Source organism: Monodelphis domestica, chromosome 6 (assembly GCF_027887165.1).
Source record: "Monodelphis domestica isolate mMonDom1 chromosome 6, mMonDom1.pri, whole genome shotgun sequence".
Lineage (NCBI taxonomy): Eukaryota > Metazoa > Chordata > Mammalia > Didelphimorphia > Didelphidae > Monodelphis > Monodelphis domestica.
Window position 1 is genome coordinate 5,120,268 of NC_077232.1, and position 20,724 is coordinate 5,140,991.

Consider the following 20,724-nt stretch of genomic DNA (forward strand, 5'->3'; position numbering starts at 1 on the left):
CCCCTGTCGTCTCAGGATTGACTTTCAGTACAGAAGGACTCTCACTGGACAATCTCTAACAAGAAACAAAACAATGGAACCATCTTGCTCAAGAACATGGTGTTTACCTCCAAAGGTTATGAAAAAGAAGAAAAGGGAACAGATATTCAACAATTGGAGATTTGGGGGCCCCAGCTCAGTGGGGAACTGCACTAAGCGGCACTGCACCAGCTCCTAGAGAGGGTAAAGATATTTGAAATTTAGGAAGAAGCCTCAGGAGCATCAAAGGAGCAAAGGAAGAGATGGAGAGCGCCCAAGGCTCCAAAGTCATCAAACAGAAGGATGAGGAGCAACTCCATCCTGGCCAAAAAGCCCAACCCACACCTTGACACAATTCTCAAACTGCGATGCACCCAAAGGCAGGACGGCAAGGCATCACCTCCCCAGGCCAATATCCTTCCGGGCAGCCCCAAAGCAGACTCTTCAGCTTTCTACACAAGAGCAATTTTTCAAGGAAGGCAAAGCAGCTGACTTCAGGATAACTTAGCCCCTAAAGATCCTAAAGCTTCCTTCCTTACACCACCAGTCTTTTTCATATAGTTTTTCTGACACAGATCCCAGGAAACATGCCCAAAGCCCCAAAGTCCCTACCCCGTGAATATCGTCCAGTGTCAAGCAATCTCCACTCATTTGGTCACATCACACTGATGCTGGGCTCAGTTACTCAAGGACCCTCAGGAAGCCAAATCTTCCTATGCCTCTTAGCTGCTATTTTCTGTACTGCAGACTCAGTCTCTTCTCATGAAGGCAAAATAACTTGCCCTCTTGAGGAGGTAAAGAAGTCAGCAGCCAGGTCTACACAGCAACACCTGTCTATAGGAGTGTTTGAAGGCTGAGAAGCATTTCAATAAGGGTTTGAAAGGAGGGGAGAGGACAGGGATGAGGCTATCAGCATGGGGTTTCTGAAAGAAAAGCGCCCAACGGATCGACCAGTCAGTGCAATGTTTCATCCTGATGTTTTACCATTTGAAATGGTGAGGGAGACACAAAGCTTTAATACAGTCCCTAACCTCATGGAACTTACCATCATTCAGCAAGGAAAAAGACCAAAGGGTACAATTAGCACAGCAGAGGCTGAATCGGATAATTGGATTTGTCCTATAAACAGAGGTGCCCAGAGTACTGGCAGGGGGCCCAGCATAGCTCCAACTAGGTTAAAAGGGAACTGGGAAACAACGAATAAAATCGATAAAAATGCAACAGAACAGAGCTGGGCTTCTCAAGTGGGGCTTTCATGGTGGTGCCCAGGGAGCCTCCTGTGTTTAAGGGGAACATGTTGAGGACAGGCCTAAAACGAAGAGCTGAAGGCAAAACAAGCTGGTCATCCAAGGTACTGAGAACTAGGTGAACTGACTTCACGGGTCACTGCACGGAGGAGGGAAAGGGCAGGCAAGCTGCATGAGGAGAAGAGAGAAGAGCATGAAGGGTAGCCAAGAGATTTGAGCCCTAGGAAAGAGGAAATAGCTGAGAGACTTCTGAACAGAAGGAGTCCATGACTCCTCTCTGAAGAAAACAGCTAAGTTTGGCAGAAGGACAAAAGATGGCTGGGATGGCCGAGGTCATGTGGGGACAGGTCCTAACCCTTGGCCCTACTCAAACACCTTCCTTTTTCAAAGTGAGACCAACTGATCAAGGGAGTGCCATTGCATACTTGATTCCAGGTATAATAGGAAAGATGGGAACTCCAGTGGGGATAGCAGGGAGTGACAGGGAATACGCACTTCTTTCAAAATTTAGGAGGAGAAAATAGCCATGGCCATCATAAGGTACATTCAAGGAGGATTCAGAGAGAAGAGCTGAATACACAATGACAGAGAGACCTAAGCCCCAAAAGTGCAGAGAGCTAAAAGGACCCAAGATAAAGCCTAGGACAGTGATGGCAAACCTTTTAGAAACTGAGTGCCCAAACTGCAACCCTCATGCCACATGAGAGCCCCAGCTCCTTATTCCAGACAGGGGAGGGAGGAAGCGCTTCCACTGGACTGCTGGGCAAAGGAGCAGGTCATGTGAAAAATGTCCTTAGGTAGGTGTGGAGAGTGGGAAAGCAGCTTCCTCTGGTATGTGTGCCATCAGTTCACCAATACCGGCAACCCTCAGACCACCAGGGAGCCTGGGAGGAGAAGGAGGAGAAGGAGGAGGAAGAGGAGGAGGACCCAGCAAAAAGAGCTTTAGGAGTAGTGGGGTCAACAAACAACTGTCGGAATCTCAAGAGTAGTGAAGCAGAGGCCAAAGAGAAGAACTCCAGGACAAGGAGCCACTTGACATTTCCCAAACTGTAAAATGAAACCTGAGAAAACTGGTCATTTGATCTAACAGTGGGAAACTGCTAATAACCTTGGGAAGAAAAGTTTGAGCTGAGGAGAGTAGGAAGCCAGATTACAAATGGCCAAGGGAAGGGTAGAAAAGAAAAACACAGCAGAACGGAAGCTTCTGGGAGTTTGGTTGTCAAAGGGAGAAAATTTGTAGGATCGTGAGGTAGGGACAGGTTTTAGGAACAGTATGGAAGAAGGTGAGATACATTTATATGACAAGATGGGGACACAGGTTGTGGGCCAAGGTTCCAGTAGATAAGATGGGATGGGCTCTCCTTGGCAAGGAAAAGAGTGATCAATTCACCACAGCCTAGCAGGGATACTGCAGAAGAGTTATGGGGGGAGCAACAAGAAAGAACTCATGTCTCAAGTCCAGTATGAGGTGAAGAGTAAAGGCAATCTGAAGAAAGGAAACTGTGGGACAGTTGCTGGGGTACAAGGGAGAGAGGGTGGAGAGCAGAATGACTGCCATACAGAAAGTGAGGGAAGGATATAGAGATTAGACAGCAAACTAACAGTGAAACAATCAAGCAGAGATGGGAGACTATATCTGAGCAAGGACCCAGAAATTTGGGGAAACCCAAGCTGTGGTAGAGGGGCAAGAGGTAAACAAGGTCAGAAGGTAAAGGATCACAAAAAGGATCTAAGGTAGAAAACAGCAGGACTGAGCAACCAGGTGGCCATGACAATGAAGCAGGAAAGGAACCCAGGGAATGAACAGGCAGAAGTAATGGGAGGCTAAGGAAGAACAAAGGAAAGTCTGAGGCAAAAAAATACACAAATGATAAAGTCTTATTTTAAATGTGAGAACATTCTTAGCTCATGGGATGTGTCTGCCAACTCCTAAATTAAGGAATGAGAGAGGGAGAGATTAATGGATTATTAACTTGTGATCACAGAGCAGAATTTCAGTGTCTAAAATCAGGGAGGTAGCAGTTATGGTTGATGGTGAGATTAAAAAAAAATTACCTTCCCTCCTAGAATCAATACTAAGTATTGGTTCCAAGGAAGAAAAGCCGTTAAGGCCTAGGCAATAAGGGTTAAGAGACTTGCCCAGGGCCACCCAGCTAGGAAGTATCTGAGGCCATATTTGAAACCAGGACCACTATCTCTATGCCTGGCTCTATCCTTTGAGCCACCTAGTGGACCCAATGATGAGATTGAAAGTATGGCCATCCATAGTGGATATATCCAGTGGATAGCTGGAAGTAGCTGGAATGGGTCATGGGAGCAGAATAGTTAACAAGCTTGGAATCCAGGATTTCCAAGAACATTAAAAAGGAAATTTAAAACTCTAAGGATGAGGACAAGAGTAGGGGCAAAAAGGAAGAATAAATCTAAAGAAATAGGAGTTGTAATCTGGAGGCAAGTAGATACCTATGATAGAGGTGACATAGACACATGTAGTTACCTCCAAGGAGAAGATTCTCAATAATAAGTGCAAAGAATGTCTAAGACAGATATTGAAGAACAAGGACCCGGTCTACGCCCCTTGGGGGTGGGGGTGAGGAGCAGAAAATGCCAAGAGAAAATGCTAAAGAATACAGCATTGTCCAAAGCGCAGCAAATTCCTCATAGCCCTAGAGGATGAAAAAAGTCTAATAGAAGAAGAGAAGTTTGTTAAGGAAGCAGATATGAAGGGGGAAACTGGAAATCATGGGCAAGGGAAGGAACAAGGGGGAAAGATTTTTGCCTCTGCCAAAAATTACTATGAATCAATACAATTGAGCAGCAGTGGCTAGGGAAAGAAATAAGCATGATTCCTAAGAGTCCTGGAGTAACTGAGTTTAGCATCAGTACAATGTGGTCAACTTCCAAAGTAGCAGGGAACAAGGGCAGAGGGAATTCTCTCTGGGGCCTGGAGTTAATAAATCACAGTTGCCAGACTGGATGCTGCAAGGGTCTCTGCACAGCAGAGGACATCCATGCCACAAAGAAAGTCAGCTCAAGTAGTTGAAAGCATGGGCCCTTGAGGGCCTCTTTAGTGAAATCTCCTTTCCTGCCTCCCGTGCAGGAACCGGATAATCCCAACAGAGGAGAAAGACAAACTGTTCCCTTCTTACCCACTTCTGTTCACCTCCCTCCCCCGCACAAAGGGAGAATGCTCTCCAGGCAAAAGAGAACCAAACTAGACAACAGGAACTGGAAATTCAAGAGCTAGAAGAGATACCTTGAGAAACCATGCTCCATTGAGCTTAAGCCAACAGGAACTCCATCCCAGGAGCATATGGAATGGCTGAGACATGTTGCAAAACTGAAGAAGGGTAAGGGATGAGCCAAATTTCAAAGCATAGAAGAGAAAGGAGACTTCAAGCTCTAAGCCAGTGAGCTTAACTTTCACTTCTGACAATTTGCTAGAAGCATTATCTATGGAAAGTTAGGAAAGAACTAGCAAAGGAAGTAAGGACGGGATAACAAAAAGCGAGCACGGTTTCAGGAAATAAACTACACCCAATTCATCTCATTTCCTTTTTTTTTTAATGGGAGACTGACAGATCAGGAAATACATAAGGTCTCAAAGTCCACAGCATGCTCCAGGCATGGACAAATGGACACGGGTGGGCAATAAAACAAGTGAAGAAATGGGCAGATTTGAAAATGAACTGATTCAAAAAGCTCTCATTCTTGGCTTGATTTCAGGTCAGAAAGACTTGAGTATAGTACCCCAGGAGTCTTAAACATTTTTTAACAATGATTCAGAGAGCAACAAGGACAGCACATGCATCAAATGTGAAAGTGACAAAAAAGCTAGCAAAAAGATGAGGAAGCAGGCCAGACCTCTAGGTTACAAATCATACACAAAGAAAAAAGTCAGGGCTTCCACAAGCACTGATCAGCTGCTATGTCATCATTAAGCTTCACATTAAGGGCAGGAAAAAAATGCCTTCCTTCCCAAGTCCAAGGTTGGAGAGGGTAAGGGGTAGCAAGACAGTGATTCAGCTGGAGGAAGAGCTGGGGACTGAAAGGGGCTGCAACCTTCCACACAAGCCATCAGAAAAAGCTAGTGTAACAGGCGGTATCAGAAGAGGTATCCTGGACAAGGACAGAGACAGTTCTGCTCTCCTTTGCTCTGGTCAAAGACAGAGTTGTTTTATAAAAATATCACCTCCAACATACATACAAGACGGAGGTGGGGGGGCCCAGACAAGAGGCAACAGGCCTGGTAGAAGGTGATTAGGACCTGAATCAGGGTGCTACCTGGAAGACTATGCAGGATTTAATGACTAACAGGATCCAGAGAGGAGAGCAGGAAGTCATGAATGAGGCTTAGAATCTGAGTGACTAGAAGGAACACATTATTCGGGGAGGATGGAGGAAGATGTGACTTTATGGAATCCTTCATAGAGTTATACTTTAACATGGCAAGTAAGGCAAGAAGTTTTCCTCCATTCTTCAATGAAAACAGACACACCTAATAATGTCACCTAACCAGTCTGCAAAGAAAAAAATCACCAAAACAAGGTCAAACAGGCAAACTATTCAAAGTAAAATAATTATTAACCAATTGAGAGTAAAGTCAAGTCCAGAAAGTAGAACTTAGGACTCTAGGACAGTCCTGTAGACAAGGAGCTAACAAGCCAAGTTCTCTGGTTCTCCCTGACCTGGCCTATGTCCCAGAGGCCAGTGTACTGGTGCGGGTAGCTCTGGTCCTCAACCTGAATAGTGAAAAGGGATTCTGGAGGGAAGAATAAGCATAATTAAAGGCAAGTTTCCCCTTCATTTCCTGTGTCCTCTGGTAGCCAGAAAGATCCCAGGATCTCAGGACTTCTAACCACCCCCACCCCAACCAGAGCTAGAAAATAGATAAAGGAACTGATAATAAAAGGCCTTACCTTTCAAACCAAAGATTAAAAATTAAAAGAAAAATTTTCTTCTCTGTGGCTCCTTGCCCATTACAGGTAATCCTGGGAACAGCAATCTTCCAGTTTACTGCATTAGCAGATTAGCAGGGGCGAAGACACAGGGACACAGGGTTCAACTATAAGAAAAAAAGGGACAATTCTAATATGTCCAGTTATTTTGTCTTAGGATCATTGCCAGAAAACAAAATTAAGTCAAAGTCTTCTGCATCAGGAATACTAAGAAATATTATACCTTATCATCCTGTACCTTAGCCAATTTCAGCTGAATATTTTATTTTACTAAATATGTAAATGAGGGGGAAAAAGGCATAGTTCATCTTTCATTTAAACAATAAAATAGAAATGAGCTACAGGCTAAGGGTGGTTAAAAAAAAAAACTAGTCCCTGATGTAAAGTCTAAAAAAATTTTTAAAGCTAGTATCAAAATTCACAAAAAACATCAGTGAGTTTCATGTTATAGTCCAACATATCAAAATCTCCAAACCTAAAAAAAAAAAACCTGTTTCTAATTGCTCCAAAGTTACTGGAGCTGCATAAAATATTATAGCTGTAAAATTTAGAACTTTCACAGAACTGAGAAATTGATATTAAGGTGATAAAAGCAATATTACTTAGTCATGTCTGACTCTTTGTGACCCCATTTGAGGTTTTCTTGACAAAGATATCAAAATGGCTTGTCATTTCCTTCTCCAATTCATTTTACAGATGAGGAAATGGAGGGGAAGAGGGTGAAGTGACTTGCCCAGGAGTCACATAGCTAATAAGTGTCTGAGGCCATATTTGAACTCGGGAAGATAAGCCTTCTTGGCTCTAGGTCAAGTGCTCTATCTTCCATGCCACCTAACTGTCCTGTTCAAAAGCAATAGTCAAGGGGGCAGCTGGGTGGCTCAGTTGATTGAGAGCCAGGCCCAGAGACAGTAGGTCCTAGGTTCAAATCTGGTCTCAGACACTCCCTAGCTGTGTGACCCTGGGCAAGTCACTTGACCCCCATTGCCTAGCCCTTACCACTCTTCTGCCTTGGAGCCAATACACAGTATTGATTCCAAGACTGAAGGTAAGGGTTAAAAAAAAAAAAGCAATTTATTTAACTTATATAAATTCAATCACTATAAACATTGATTAAGTGCCTCCTATGTGCTAGACACCACGCTAATCACTAGAGACCCAAAGAAAGTCCCTGCCCTCAAGGAGTCCCCAAATCTAATGAGGAAAACATCATGCAAACAACTCTGTACAAACTGGTTATGTACAGGATAAATTGGAACTAAAAAAAGAAGACAAAAGCATAAAGGGGAATCAGGAAAGGCTTCCTGTAGAAGCAGGAATTTTAGAGCTGAGACTTGAAAGAAGTCAGGGAGGCCTGGAGGGATAGATGAGCAGGGACAGCCTTCAAGAATGGAAGATACCCACTGCAGTAGTGCAGGTATAAGATGATGAGGGTCTGCACCAGAAGGTGGCAGTGTCAGAGAAGAAAAGGAGCATATTTAAGAGATGCTATCATGGTGAAACCAATAGGCCTAGACAACAAACTGGACTTGGGAGGTGGCGGTTCAGGGTTGAATCCTTAGGTTCCAAGTCTGACTTTTTTCTTTTAATGTCAATATTTTACTATGGCATAAATATTGGAAACTGGAAAAAACACCATGTTTAAATTAGTTACTAAAGCCTCACCTTAATCCCACCTTCCCTAGTTTACCCAGAAGCCCTAGCTTGGCCCAGGTCAGGACTACTAAATATCCATTGCAAGATGTCCAATAGGTAGCTGGATACTGAAGGTCAAAGGGAGAGGTTGGAGCTAGATGGGTGGTTTTGAGAAGCATCAGCACAGAGATGGAAACTGATCATGTGAAGCAGTGAAGACAGGACAGAGGACCCTGTGGGTCACCACCAGAAGTTAGCATGACAGGGAAAGGAGACTAAATTTCGTAAGTCACCCAACACCCTTAAGAGACTGTGGTAAGCATTTTTACACATCTGCAGAAATTGTCTTTTACATTTTTATAAGTAAATAGTTTAGTATAACCTAAAATTCTGAAGAGCTGAGCTATAGCAATGACATCACTAAAAAAATACAGTGAACGGCACAAAGCAGGCCCTTAACAAATGCATATTGATCGATAGACTGTCCATCAGGAAGGCTGCAACAACCTGCTTCCAATAGTCTTACTTCTTTTCTTGACCTCACCTCTCAAAATCACCTTACTAAGTGGTGGCAAAGTGATAAAAAGGTCCTGAAAGTCAAGAAGACCTAAGCTCAGACCCAGCCTCAGATCATCATTAGCTGTGAGATTCTAGACAAGTCACTTAACCTTTGTCTGCCTCTATTTCCTCAACTGTAAAATGGGGAGATGATAACAGTGCCTACCTCCCAGGTTATGAGGAACCTGGCACAAAACAGGCACTTAATAAATGCTTGTCCCCCCCCTCCTTCCCTCCTATTTTCCTTCCCTCCTATCTTCCCTCCCTCCCTCCCTCCCTCCCTTCCCTCCTATCTTCCCTCCCTCCCTCCCTCCCTCCCTCCCTTCCTCCTTCCTTCCTTCCTTCCTTCCTTCCTTCCTTCCTTCCTTCCTTCCTTCCTTCCTTCCTTCCTTCCTTCCTTCCTTCCTTCCTATTCTCTTCCATTTAAAGAAAAGGAATTTGAAGACTAGAGAGGCTTGGTGAGTTTCCCAGGATTATTCAGTAAATATTGTAGGAGGGATTTGAATCCAAATGTTCTTTACCTATCTACTTTGTCCTGCTCCCTCTCTCACTCACTGTTTCTTTCAATATAAGCTAGTAGGGATATAATAATAATAACAATTATAAGCTAAAAGAGAAAGGCTAGATTCAGAAATGAAGTTGATATATTTTTTAAAAGAACATAAAATTGCACAAAGCAGAGTAGCTTGTCAAGTTCCCAGGTCTGGTCTCTATTTTTCCTCATCATGAAAACTTTCTTTTTGTGACTTCAGACCATCTTTCTTGGAAGGGTTCAAGTCTTCCTGGGCTAACTTCTTCCCGATCCTTTCCATGAATCCTCTGAAATCTACTCCAAAGAAATCCACAAGCCTGACAACATGGGCCTTGCTTCCCTCGACCACCTCAGCTTCTCTATCACAATTCTGAATCAAGTGGCTGAACACACCGGCACCTCTGCCCACCCCTATGATTTCTTTAGGATCCACTCAGTGAGAGACTCCTCCTGATTGATCAGATATCAAGTCCAGAACATCAGCTTTCACTGGTGGCTTTCTCTTGCCTCTAGGATAAAACACCAACTTTTGGGTTTGGCTTTTAAAACTCCAAATAACCTGGCCTTGGCCTACCTTTCCTGACTCTTTCCTTACTTTCTGATTCAATAAAACTCAACTTCTCTCTGTTCTTCACACACAAGATCCCATAACTCTGTTCTGGCCATCCTCCAGGACTGGAATGTTATTTGTCCTTACTCCCAAATCATAGGGTCCTTCTCTTTCTTTAAAAAACAGCTCAAGCATCTTTTGCATGAAGATGATCCCACCAACTGCTTGCGCCCTTCTTCCTAAACTATCTTACACGGAATTATTGTGTCTATATTTCTTCTTTTTCATTCTCTACATTATGAACTTCTCTCTTTAACATGGAAGCTACTCACTGAGAATGGAGACATAGCTCCAATGCCCAGGATGGTGCCTGGCACATGGCAAATGCTTCATAAATCATTCATTCATTGATTGCTTAGTTACCCAGAAATGGAACATTTGGGTACAGAACCTGAGCCAAGGGTTTTATCACTGGCCCCTTCTTCTATCCTGGTTTTTTGAGAACCTCTTGAGACTTCCCAGTCCTCTGTTTCCTCCTAAAGAGCAGCTCCTCTCTCTCTGGTCTCCAGCTCAGTGGGGTAGACACAGGCAGTTTTCAGTTTAGGACCCTTCTGATTTGATATGCCAGAGCCTAGTGAGGGACTCTCCTTATTGAACTTCAAAGAAAGGCTGCTTGTAAAGTACTTTTCCAACTTCAAAGCATTATACTTAGCATTCCAAAAATCTCAGGGCAGCTCTAAGTTCTTAAAGTCATCTAACTTTCCCATCTTTATTCTGCCATTATTCTGTGGAGTCATTTCAAAACAGGATGGGCCATTTCTGGAGGCAATGAGCTTTTCTAGTCTAATCTCCAAAGGCTGGATGCTGATCACTGGGAGGTGGGATCAAGGAGCGGGGCCCCTCCACTCCCTTTGAGTCTGAATCAATAAACCTCATTGAGACTTAGGAAGCAAATGTCATCACTATCTCTGTGAAGAGCAAACTAGAAAGTTAGCAAGCCATATGTTTTAAAAAATAAAGCAGAACACTTCTTAACCAATCCTCTTAGGGAAATTCCAACCCTTCTGTTCTCAGGAAAACTACATGTCGAGTTCAATGGTTGTTTGAAACAATTGTTTTTGGGGGTCTGATTTTCTTAATAGTTCTTGTCCTAAGTGAGTATGATTAAGTTTTTTTTTCTCTTTTAGCTGCCACTTATTTATACAGTACTTGAAAGTTTGCCAAGCATTAGATGTACATGATTTTATTTGGTCCTCCCAACAACTCCGTGAGGTTAAAGCATCCAGTCACAATACATTTTCATTCATCAGCCCTGAAACTTCTGGGAGCCTTTGGGCTGTCCAACTCTCCAAGCTCAGCCTCCCTCTCTCCAATTCTCCCAAGCTGTCACTCTCCTCAACTTCAAGAAAAAACCACTGAGGAGCTTCTTTTCCAGTCACTCCCCAAGGAAAAGAGGGCGCAAGAGGTCCTGTTCTGATGCCCTAAGTGGACCACAATATAGGCACAAAATCAAACATGAGGAAGAGAGTGGGCTGGGGTATAATAAGGAAACAACATAGATCTTTCAGAGACCCCAAAATGTTCCCAGTTGACAAAGCAGATCATTAAAAAAAAAATCAATCCAACAGATTCAGCAAAAAAGTTTCAACCAACACAGTATCAAAAAGGACACACGCAATATAATCCATTACACATTATAGCAAGTCCTTCCAGCACCAAGAAGGTTTCTTCAAGTGCTATTTTAGGAGGTTTATGAAGACAATATTAATTTCAACAACAGGATAACAAGAAAGAAAATGAGAGAGGTCATGTTTATGGTGGATAAAAGGCTAGGTTAAAGTCCTGCCTTGGACATCTACTGGTTGTGTGACCCCAGCAAATCCTTTAAACTCCCTGTGCTCCAGTCAACTCCTTAAGAGCAAGACCCTGTGCCACTCTGTTTCATGTTTTCTCTGGGAGAGTTCTATCACACTCAATGAAATCAAAATTTCAATCTTTTAAAAAGGTAACATGGTTTGAATTCAGGACTCATGAATGTAGCTAACACAAAAGGAGGGACGAAGATGGTTTCTATGGATATAATTATATGACAGCTCATTATTAATACTGATCAGTATAGAAGAGTGAGAGGAAAAAAACACAACCCATCATCGAAGACATACAGAGATGATTGGAGAAGAGGCAGGCAAGCAAAGTCAAAGAAGACACAAAATATTCAAAACTCAGAAAGTCTTCATGACCTTGAAAGGTTTGGATGGGAGGTGATTTACACTAGTTGAAGGAACACTAATCCTTGGGAGAAACAGCAGTCACTGAATATTTAAAAATAGGGATACCTCTTCTACTCTCAGAAAAAAAGAAGAGAAAACGAAGATGATACAGAGATATCTGCAAACATGAAAAAGGGAGTTCAATGTTGGAATTCGTACTCTCTTTTTTGCAGTCTACAACTTTTGGGGAAATGACTTTACCAGTTTAGACTCAGTTTTCTCATCTCTAAACTGAAGGGAGAACCTCTGCCTTGAGCTAATAAGTTTAAGAGCTTATGGTCTACTCAAGGGGGGACAAGAAGTGACATCATCTCTTAGGAGGGTTAGGACATGGAAGTACAATTACTAATTTGAGAAGAACAAAAAAGGTTCCTAAAAGGTTATTGTGGGGAACAAAGAGACAAGGAATAAAATTCCCCAATGGCAGCCACACTCAAATGAAGATGTATACTCTAATCAACTACATTCCCCCCCACACACACACACTAACTTCTTTCAAGTCCTGATGGCAAGAAAGCTAAAACTGGTCAGATTTTGGGACTTTATCCACTGACACTAGTGGTTAGAAACCAAGTGCAGAGAAATTACATGGTGTTGACCTGTTGACCTGTCTCAGAGGAGCAGAATTCCAATTTTGCCTTGATTACCCTCTCCTTACCTATAAAATGAGAAAGTTGCATAAGATGCTCTCCAAGGGATTTCCCAGCTCTAAATGTCCTAGAGCTGAAGAAGTTCTAGGATGGTCATTGTCTCCTCTCCTATACTCCCTAAACAGAGACATTCAAGTGGCAGGGAAGATAACAACTTTGATTTCCAGCCAAGGATATGGAGGTCCCCAGAATGGCTACTTATCAGCCTGGGGTCCAGGAAGAAGCAGCAGTCCACACTAAGTTAGTAAAACAAAGGTTAGCCTTTTCTCCCAAACTGCTGAACTGAAGTGTCAGTCTCCAACAAATTACTAGCTGTCTGAACCTGGACTAGTCAAATAATCTAATCTTCAATTTCCTTATCAGAAAAATTGAGATAATACTTCTAATATCTCACTTATAGAACTGGAAGGAACAAATGAGATCACATACATAAAACGCCTGCAGATCTTCAAGAACTTAGAATCCTGGGGCCTAAGAGAAAGTTCAATGATGACCTCATTATTCCAAGCCCCTTCAAGTCAGGACAGAGCTAAGTGTTCTGACTGTATTAGAAAACATTCACAAGATGATCTGAGTTAAGCTGCCTAATCAGGTTCTCTGTAAACAGGGGTATTTCCCACCGAAGTCAACAATCAATAACCTTTTGGCTAAGTGGAAAACTGATCATTATGGACATTTCAACACAAGTTGTGGCAAGACTATCACTTGAAAGAAACTTAGAAAACTATAGTAAAAACTCCAAAAGTCTGTGACTGCTCCAAGTACTGAATCTCTACTATTAATTCCATGAAGCACCTTGAGAAAATTAGCAAGGCTATACCTTAGGCCAAAATAGAGGCACCTAATTGGATTACATCACTGTCTGACTATGCAACTTAATGGACCCTCAAAAACTGCAGCAGCCAGGCATGAAGTCAATCCCACTGAAGATATTAACACAGCCAAGCCACTGATCAGGAAATCACCATCTAGAAATGGCTCTTGGGGAGGATTTCAGGGAACCAACATGCACTGCGTCCACAAACTACAGGATGCTCTTTACCAGAGAGAGCAGAACAACAACACTGGGGCTTACTGTGTCAGCCACTTGAAATTATAGAACCCTGAAGGACAAAGTCCAGTAACAGGAACATCCAAATAACAAAGTAACATGGGGCAGCAGACATAACTTTGAAGATGAGGCACATGGATCACCAACAGTATCTTTGTTTGGATGGGCTTTCTTATTATTAGCAAAACAGAAATCATCTATAATAGCAGGAAGACTTCTACAAGTCCTTTGAGCTAAAACTTGCATGGAAAATATCTGAGCAAGAATACCTTCAGGGTACTACTTTTCCCAGTTTTCAATAAAACATTCTCTTCAATTGTTGGCTTTTGATTGTGGTCTACTCTCTAGGCCACTCCATTACATGCACTGGACAACATAAATTTCAGGGGCTCAAAGTCCTGCTTTCTAGAGGTCTATGGAGCACAATACTATCTGGTTAAGCACCAAGTACAATTCACACTTGTGTAATTAACCTCTTTACTCCTGGTTTCTATACAGGATGAAGCTAAATTTCATTATCTCTATGGTACTGGCCAGCTCTAAAATCATGAATCCAAGCTAACAATTCCACAAACAATGTGAAGAGCCTACTTTATGTACAAGGGAGGCACTCTGCTAGGTGCTGGGGCTACAAACATCATGACAATGAATATAATAACATTAGCACCAGCAGCAATAATAATAATAATAATAATACCTAATGTTTGTGTAGCACTGCTATATACAAGCACTTTCCAATGATTCTCTCATTTGGTCCTCACTACAATCTTGGAAGGGAGGTACTACTATGATCATAAAAATGAAAACTGTCCATTTCCCCATCACAGAGCTTCCTTGACATTCTACTGGCAAGAGACCATGTGGACTAACAGCTAATTAAAGTAGATAAAAAGCAACAGAAATAATTTCAAAATGGAAGAAGTGATAAATGAGAGGTCAGTCAGTCAAGTCTTATGTCCAAAGTTTGCTGAAGGGCTCCCAAGAGCTGGAGGAATTGTCTGGGAGAGATCCCCTTTTAGGGACTAACCAGCAAACTAGTCTGAAAGCAATCAAGAGTATGTGAAGGAGAGCTACAGTAAACAAGACTGGAAAGGTAGCTAGGAGTCATATGAGTAAGCTTTAAAGGCCAGACTAAGTTTCATTATATTATCAACAAAACCCAGCAGGAAGAGATAGAAAAATTACATTCAAAGTAGCTAAAGAATATATAAAATATTTTAGAGGTCACCTGCTGAGACATACACATGGAAATATATGAAGACAACTACAAAATACTCTTTAGAGAAATAGAGACATAAAGAAATTAAAGAATTAAGTGTATACAGTTTGGCTGTACCAACATAATAAAAATTACATTATCTAAATTAATTTACTGTGACATGCTAATCACCCAAAGAATCAAATCACAGTGCTAGAAAAATAATAGAATTCATCTAAAAGATCAAAATCTCAAGATCTCAAGGACAATGAAAAGGTATGAAGGAAAGGGTAGTAACATATTTCAAAATATGTTACAGAACAATAATTATCTTGTTCTAGTTAAAAAACAGAAAAATTCATCAGTGGAACATATTAGGAAGAGATGCAGAAGCAAACATCAGAAGATCCTTCTTACTAAGGCAAAGACTCAATATTCAACAAAAAAATGTTGGAAAAACTGGAAGATGATCTGGTAAAAATTAATTTTAGATGAACATATCACACCATATACCACAATAAGTTCCAAATAGATACATGACTTAGATAGATATAAAAAGACCGCTATATTTAGCAATTACAGGATCATTGGTAACCTTATAAAGAACTATCTAAGGCCAAAGATGGTTTGGGATGCCAGATTACAAGAAAAAAATAAATGGAGAAATAAGGAAATAGAGACAAGTGGGGCCAATATTTTCTAAAAGTCATGAAAAGAGATCTTCCTTTTATGTGTGGTCAGGCTCCATTAGAATATAATAAGCTTAAGGGTAAGGACTGTTTACATTAGTATTCCCAACCTGGCACCAAACACATGGTAGGATGCTTAATTAAACGCTTGTTGACTCAAGAAATGCTGGAGGAAATGGTTACGTCCCTGTAAGATTAAATAAATTTGTGGCTTCTGGGGCCACAAGCACAGATGTAGCTAGCACTTAGGTCACAGTAATGACAAGGGCACAACCCTGTTGGCACCACCAGCCCTCTCTTCCTCACAGAAAAAAGCAGAAAGGTAATGGCACCTTCCAGGCAGGGCCCCAGGAGGCCTGAACACCTAGTATTTCATTGAGAACGAGGCTTGATTTGTCAACAATTCAAAAAGCCCCTTGAAATTGGTTCCAGGATTGATATAAAAGCTATGCCTATGTTGAGGACAAACTACAGTAATTAAAGTTCTGCCTTCAGTTCTTGAAGCTAGAGAATATCCCAAGTACTTTCCCAGTCAGTTGGAGGATTCTAAAACACAGTCAGGATAGTAGAATTCAATTAAGTGACTCCTAAAGGGACAACATATGGGAAAAAGATAAAAATGTAGTACATTTGTCCAAGTCTGTCCAAGTCCTTGATTCTTCCCTGAGCACCAGGCAGGAGATGGTAGGTTCTCAGCCCAGAGCATGGTGGTCACCCCCACAAAGCTTGGCACACGTTTCCTTCTTCTGTACTCTCCCCTCCAACAAACTACTTACATGCACACACAGCAGATACCAATTAATCCTAAAAACAGCATTACCTGTTTGTCTGGATGGACTTTTCCCAGTTTTCCATCCCCCTTCCTAACCAGCACTCCAAGCTTGTCCCTTCTATCTCCACAAGGTTCTTGCAGACGCCAAGATCCACCCCTGACCTATCTTACAATGATCACCTTTGTCCAGGCCCTCATCATTGCCCAGTAATCACCAGCAGAACCACAGGAAGAGCAGACTCAACCCCGCTTCCAGTCTACTCCCTGCAGTCATGCAGGGAAGTAACCCCAGAAAGAAGGGGCAGGCAAGTCACCTCCACTGAAATAGCAAAGTACTATGAGAGAAACGAGGTAGCAACCAGGCCAGTCGAATGGCCACCAGCATAACCCATCTGGCCCAGAGCCATGGGAAAAGCAGTCCCATCGTGGAAGAAGAGACCTGCCATTCTCAGCACCAACCACAGCAGATGAGCAGGAACACCCAGGGTGCCAGGATAAAACACCCACCCCCTCACCCATCCTGCATCCAGGTTAGCCCATGTAGCCAGCATCCAGGGAAGCAACCAGGGAGAAGCTCTGACAAATGTCCCCGCAGGTTCTCCCTCCTACCTCTTTGTATCCCCAGGTCTCAGGGCTCTGAACAGGGCAATCTCTTCAAAAGAAATGCTTTTTGTCTTTTATTGCTTCGGTCTGGTCCCTCTCCATTCTGCTCTATCCTCCAAATTGAGAGAGCTCTAGAGGAGCTGCCAAAAGGGCTTCCTAAAACTCAAGACTAACTATACCACTCCTCCACTCTATGAGCTACACGGGCTCTGCTCCCTAGAGCTTGTAAAATCACAAACTCTTTCAAGTCTTCTCTTCATTCCCAGGCCCTCAACATGGCAGGATGAAAGCCCTTCACCATTCCTGTCAGCCTCTCCTGAACATCTCCAACCACTTCTCCTCCAAGACAATGCCTAGGACTGAACCTGGTCAGTGCCTTGAGTGGTACAAGACAGCAGGCCTCCCAGCTCCTGCTCCTGCTCCTGCTTATCTGCTGTGGTTGGTGCTGAGAATGGCAGGTCTCTTCTTCCACGATGGGACTGCTTTTCCCATGGCTCTGGGCCAACTGGGGTATGCTGGTGGCCATTTGACTGGCCTGGCACACTCCCAGGCCTCCAAAATCTGCATTTCTCGATGAAGCCCAAGAGCTCATTTGCTTTCAAAGTGAATTAACCTCAACAGTTAATTCTCACTGAGCTCCCTCCCATAAGGAATCATCAAGAAAAGAGGTAAAGGCAGCTAGGTAGTTCAGTGATAGAGCACCAGGCCTAGAGTTGGGAGGCCCTGGGTTCAAATCTGTCCTCAGATACTACCCTAGCTATGTTACTCTGTGGGCAAGTCACTTAATCTCAAATGCCTAGTTCTTCTTGCTCTTCTGCATTGGAAGTGATACTTAGTATTGCTCCTAAGACAGAAAGTAAGAATTTTTTTTACAAAGAAAGTAGCTCCCAGGGAAGAAGGTCCTTTACCAACGGAAGCTGGCACTTTCTTTACAATGAGAGAGTTGCCTAGAGGAAAGGTGTCAAACTCAACAGAAACTGATACCGGCTGCCAAATACTGACATACAGATCCCACAAATTAACATTCAGTTGTTGGGGCAAACACTGCCCAAGTCTCTTCTGGCCTCAATTTTGCTACCTGTGGCCTGGAGCTCAATGAAGTGACTTGCCCAGTACCACCTGGTCAACGTGGGTCAGGTGTGGGCCGATTCCAAGTCCATCTGGCTCTGAAGACTCTCCACTAGACTGCCATGAGTAAAGTGGGGATCTCAGAGAGAACAGTTAAAGTAAAGACAAAAGTCCGATTCCCTGGGCCACGGAAGAGTGACCTAACTGCACTGAGAGGACAGACAGATTAGGAAAGTATTATGGGCTGAGAGTAGGAAGGAGTCTAACATCATTCAAGCAGAAACTCATTTTAAAGACAGGGAAACTGAGGGCCAGAGTCAGTTGAAGCAAATTGCCCAACATAAGCCCAGAAGTTTGAACCAAGAGTTGAACCCCAAATTAATTATTTTTTCAATATAACATTCTCCATCTTCACACGTCTGTGGGCAGTAACAACCACTATGGCTCCTGAGCATGAATCACACAGTGTGTTCAGTGAGGAGGACTCAAAGAGACCCTGCCCTCAGGAAGCCTATGTGCTACTGGCAGAAGATAAGTAAGGGATAGGGAGGGTGACAATGGAGGAGAAGCACAGCTGGGGAGAGTAATGGAAAGGGTTCACAAGAGTCCAGAGACAAGCAGTCAGCCAAACTTTATGAAGCCCCTTGTATGTACCAGGGACTGTGGAAAGGCCCCAGAGAAGCCCTGCTCTCAAGGTGAGTCTCACCATCTATTCTGGGAAACAACAAGGGCTTGATATATGCTTGCTGCTGGGCAGAAGGAATGCCAGTTCAATTAACTGTGACAAAGATGAAGTTCTTCGGATGGAGCATTTGGAGACATCCCCACCACCACAACCATTTGGCATAATACATTTTTTTAAAACTCTTACCTTCTGTCTTCGAAGCAATACTACATGTTGGTTCCAAGGCAAAAAAGCAGTATGAGCTAGGCAATGGGGGTAAAGACAATTGCCCAGGACCACCCAGCTAGAAGTATCTGAGGTCACATTGGAACACAGGACTTCCACACTACAGGCCTGGCTCTCAATCCACTGAGATACCTATACTGCTCCCCTCTCTCCCTTAGAACAGGCCACTTCCTAAATGTCCCCCACAGAATTCCTTTGGGCAGGATAGTCCCTCCCTATCACCTTCAACACCCTTAAGGCTATGAGGTATGTTTGGCTTCACAATACATTTATAACTCAGATCAAATTGTTTACCCTCTCCAGGGGGGGAAAGGGGAGGGAGACAATTAGGATCCTATAATGTTGGAAAATATATGCTGAAAATTGTTATTACATGTAATTGGGAATCTCTGAATAAAGAAAGACTATAGGGTCACTGTGGACTAAGCTGAAAAAAACAAAGGATGCAGAGTCAGCTTTTGTTTGTCTTTTTCTTAAATAAATCCTATCACCTCGGTAAGTGTATATGGGCATTATATTGCCTGCCTTCTCAACCAGTGGGAAAAGGGTTGGTGGAAGGGAAAAACTCAAAAAAAACCCAAAACATCTTTTTTAAGGTTTAAAAAAACCATGATAGGGCAAAATTGAATTACAGAATTAATAAGCAAAGGATCTCTAAGCATCACCTCATCTGCAGATCTCACCATGCCCATCACTGCTGACTGACTCTGTGGTCCTTTGAGAATTCTTTCCCATACTCACTCTGGTCCTGCCTCTGGGCCTCACCTGAACCTCCAGCCCCACTCTATCCTGCTCTACTGCTAGTTCTGGGTTCCCTTGCTTCTCCCCCTATCTTGGCCATTTGGTTGACCAGTTCAAATTTACAGAGGGTCTTCCTGCTGTAAACTGGTGGCCTATGTCAACAGGGAAAAGAACATTGACTCTAGACAATATGCACCAAGGAATCAGATTGAGTCTGATTATCCAGTAAGGTGTGTTGATTTAGAATCTTGAACCCTAGAGACTATATTTCCCACGATCCCCTTTTCCTGTTTGTGCGTCTCCATATGTGGGAGGAGTTTTGAGTGCCTTTAATCTTAACAAAGGCTTACCAACCCAAAACCAGAGGCAGGGAAATGGAAGAGAAATGTCTGTTAGCACATGCCCAGTCTACTTCTGAAGTCAAAGGAGTCAAGTTTACATCTTGCCTCTTCAATTTACCATGTGATTTTGGGCAAATCACTTAAACCTAACTAGTTCTCAGTTTCATAATCTGTAAAATGAACGGTGTAGTCTCATTCTCTAAGTTTCATTCCAATTCCAACATCAAGCCCTCCATTTATGCCCATGAGCCAATTCTCTGCCTCATCCTGACTATCTCTCTATTCATACAACCTTTAACCCCATGACTAATCAAAGTTTTCTTTTATAGTCAAATAGCCAGATTCCTAAAAAACAGTAAGCTATGCTAACTTCCAACCCTTTGCAATCTAATTTATGAGCCTAAGCAATGATCTGATCCAGCTCTCCAAAGGTTACCACTGACCAAATTAGTATCAGACTGACCAAATCAAAGAAAGGGTTCAAAAGACATAAGCACTTACTGCACTGCAGAGCCCTGAGTAAGGTAATGAGGATCCAAAGACAGAAACAAAATAGACAACAGTGCCTGTCAGAAGAACACAAGAAAAGGGCAAAGGAGAAGAGGAGGCAGTGACACTGAGCAGAGCAAGAGAGCAAACAAAAGATTCTAAGAGCTAAAGGAAACATTCACCCAAAAAAGCAGATTTGAGAGAAAGTGTTTTTAAGAGATGTTTGGGAATTTTCTGTGAAGTGTCCTATCACAACAAAATAGTTCAATGTTTGAAAACTTTGTTTTAAACCTTCCCCTCAACACAAAGTTTAACAATTGGCTAACATGGGGGAAAAAAAAGGAAAAAGAAATGCTAGAGGGGACAGAGGTACTGATGAATGGCTGGTCATGAACTGGACCAGCTCTGTCAGCCTGGAGAACAATTTGGAACTGTGCCCAAAGGGCT

At 42.7% G+C, this 20,724-nt stretch overlaps 1 protein-coding gene across 4 annotated transcripts in view; it reads right to left on the minus strand.

The window, feature by feature from the left end:
• PPP6R3 (protein phosphatase 6 regulatory subunit 3) overlaps window positions 1-20,724 on the minus strand; it is a 101,694-nt gene that overhangs the window by 63,372 nt on the left and 17,598 nt on the right. For all 4 annotated transcript variants that reach the window (XM_056801185.1, XM_056801184.1, XM_056801183.1 and 1 more), the window contains exon 4: window positions 6,185-6,330. The gene's annotated coding sequence lies outside the window, so the exon portion shown is untranslated. The remainder of the gene's footprint in view (window positions 1-6,184; window positions 6,331-20,724) is intronic.